The 3602-nt window shown below is 35.8% G+C and overlaps 1 pseudogene; it reads right to left on the minus strand.

Moving 5' to 3' along the window:
• Positions 1–511: 511 nt before the first annotated feature.
• On the minus strand, positions 512–2301 carry LOC131857311 (uncharacterized; annotated as a pseudogene).
• Between the last annotated feature and the right edge of the window lie 1301 nt (positions 2302–3602).

Genomic DNA, 3602 nt, shown 5'->3' on the forward strand with positions numbered 1-3602 from the left:
ATGCGTTGAGATTGTACGGAGACTGTATTTATTGATAATGATTACCAAGTTAACTACTGCTACAACTGTGAAAACAATGTTGTTCTCTATTTTGGAAGGCTGGAATCATGTTTTGCCTTGTATGCTTTCTTTTGGCTATTATGGACAAAGCTATTTACTATTTATTGTCCTTAGGCATCATTGCTATGTGCTTTGACCCTTATTGATATGAGTTTCAATGATTGTCACATATCAGTCCTCCATCACTATTATTTTCCCCTTTGAAATTCTCAAGAAATGTCAATGAATGTTCTTTCTCTTAGGCCTTCTATATGACTACCCTAGCCTCTTTGCATAATTTTATTAGGCCTTCAATGAATGTTCTTTCTCTTAGGCCTTCTAAAGTGCAATTCCTTTTCTTTTTCCTTCTAATTTTTTCACAGTCACTTTCATCCTCCAAGTCAAATTCCCTCACCCTTTTCTTTCTTCTTGTTTTTTCATACTCATTGTCATGCTTTGAATTATTTTTTTTTCTTGGTGACTCCTTACTACTCTCACTGTTAGTTTCACTCTCAGAATCTGAGTTTGATCTATCAGAATCTGACGAACCTGATGAACTAGAAGAATCATCATTAGAGGTAGATTCATCTGACTCAGGAATAGACTTTTGCTACTGCATTATAAGCCTTGGCATATTCTTCAAATACTCACGTAAACTCTCAGTGATACCACCAAGAACAATAGAAGTAAAGAAATTGATAGCAAACCGTGAATTTTTGGGATTGTCCTTTGGAAAATTTGAATCAAAAGACTTCTGCATTGTTGGATCGTTCAACCTTTCATTAAGCAACAATATACCAAGCTACTCTGCCAGCTCCTAGAAGAGAATCTTTATAAAAATATGGGAAGAGGAAGTAGTATCTTCCTCTGTCAGACGTATATAAGCAAGAAAATGCCATGGAAGAGCATTTGTGCCAAGTAAGTGGGCAAAAAACTTTGCAACATTACATAGTTTATTTGTTTCTAGTCTATGTATCATAGAATACTGTTGTACAAAACACTTATCAAAAAAATCTTGATAAATTTTATTGATCATAATCTTTTCCCAAGAAGACCATAATAACGAAGGTATGTTCTCTCTTGACTGCAACATTCTAATAGCATGATGCATAATTGCATCTCTTGACGAGGTTCAAGCTTGATCTTTAGTAGCTTATGACCAGCTTCCTCAAAATCAACACTTGATATGATTGTCAAATAAATTGTACGTCTTAAATTGACCAAGTTTGTCTTTGTCTCATCTTGTATTCTCAGTGCTTCCTCACCTTCATCTTCATCAGCATCATCTGAATCATCACCTGAATCATTCTCCCCTTCTGCTTCATCTGAAGAAGCATCTCCAAGGATATCTTTCTTCAATTTTTCATAGGTTGCCTCGTGCTCTAAGAAATCAGGATCTGGCTTGAAAACATCCAAACCAGCTTCTTGATCAAGTTCATCTTCTAGGAAAACTTCATGTGTTAACTGATCTTCTTGCTCTACAAGGTCCAATTTTGGACGCACAGCTGGATGACCCTCGAACTTAGCTTTGCGAATTGCAAAAAGGCCTTCAATTAAAAATTGTACTCGTTTGTCAATTTCCCCCTCATGGAGAATGCCTCTAAATCTTTCAAAAAACTCATAGAGACCTTTGGGTGAAAGGTCTTGCAACAAAGAACCACATTCTTTCACGAACCCAATAGCAACCTCTACACTGTCATCCGTGGAGTTCTCTAGTAAAAGGGTGAGAAGTTCCAAGGCAATGATCTCATGTGCAACTTGTTGATTCACTAAATGAGCTATGAATTTGGTTGTTGCTATCAACATGTGCTTGTCATTGCATTTGTATGCCCTCTTAAGCTGCAAAATAATTCTTCACAAAAGCAGATTGCCAACTTCAGGAAATTTTGTATTTACCACAGCAACCAACACAACAAAAACATCTGTAAATCTAGGGGATGCCATTTGGGATTTCATACAAGACCTACAAAATAGACCCCTCCCATGAATGAGATTCTCTGCAAACAACTCTGGAATGACGTTCTTGATGTTAGATGCATTTACCTTGTTTACTAACCCATTGATACTCTTCCGAAGGGCATCCCATATCATGCGCTAGTATTCCACACTTCTCTTGTCTTCCACATCTTTCATCATTTCAGCCAGCTTAAATGGGGGAATGTAAACACCCCCACTTCTTCCAACACCCTTCTCAGCTCCTCTTACAACACCTTCGGCATTCCTATTCTGAGATGGAGCAGACACAACACCAGAAGTTTTCACTTCCACTGCCTCTCTGTCCCTCTTGTTTCCAGAAGCCCCTTTACCACTTAATTCATGCTTATTTCTGTACATAAACCCATCAGGAAGCATGATTTTTTGCATATAAGCTTGCCCAAATATTTTACAGTTATTTTTCATCAAGATTCCCTCAGGAGCTAGCAGATCCTGCTTCCATATTTTAATTTTGTTTTCTCAAAGGACAATCCTAAAAATCCATGCATTGCAAACAACTTTTTACACCTTTGTTGGTTGTGGTGGCGTTACAGAGAGTTTACATCAATAAATGAAGAACATGCCAATGCTTTTAATGCAACAGTAGAAGTCTATCTCTTATTCAATATCTCTAGTGAAACCCCCATGATCTTTTGTTGGAGTAGAATTTGTTATATTCTAGAAAGTGTCTTGTCCTTTGTTGATGGGATATTCATCTACCTCAAGAAATAATTGTTCTTTTCTCCAACAAGAAGTGGAACTAAATGAAGATCTAGCACCATGAAATGAATCCTCAAAAGGATTACTATAGTTAGTTTTCGTAGATAATGATCTGGGTAAAATATTAATGTGGCTTTAGGAAACATTATGTACTAGCTTAGCATACTCTAACAACTTTGGTGCGACATGCTACATCCAATTAAGTCTCCATCAGTATCTCTATTGTGTTTATGATCTCTAGATTTATGATCTCTATAATATAACTAATATGCGATATCTAGATTTATAATCTATAACAATCCCATAATTATGTTTCCACGCATCTATACCACAACACAAACATCATGCTAGTGTTCAGCCATAGCAATTGATATCCTAATTATAGAATGTGAAATATGCACATGACTATGAATAAAGATTAAGAAAAACAAAGAAAGATGCTTATTGCAAACATAAATGACTAATGGACAAGAATTGAATTCATTGTAGATAGTTTTGAATATCAAATTCACTTATTTGTGTGCATTTAGTAACTCATGTACTTGTGGCCAACCATTTATCTCTTTCATAAATTAAACATTTATTAATAACATTAATAAATGGCTGAGTAATTATGTTTTAGTTGAAATTGAAAATAAAATATTTTATTTCAGGACAACTCACACTATTCCCTATCATATTTTAGACTCTCAGTTTTGTTAGTAGTGGTTTGATGTCTTTGGACCTGATCATTGCATTTCTCTAGTTACGTTTGCCAGCGTGCTCCTAGCCTATGCCAAAATGAGAGCTTTGGAACAGGGTATGGACATCCATCAAAGCATAAAAGATAGAGGAATTTTGTTAGATGTAGTTGCAACTGCTCTGTTAGA

This window comes from Cryptomeria japonica, chromosome 8 (genome assembly GCF_030272615.1).
Source record: "Cryptomeria japonica chromosome 8, Sugi_1.0, whole genome shotgun sequence".
Taxonomy (NCBI): Eukaryota; Viridiplantae; Streptophyta; class Pinopsida; order Cupressales; family Cupressaceae; genus Cryptomeria; species Cryptomeria japonica.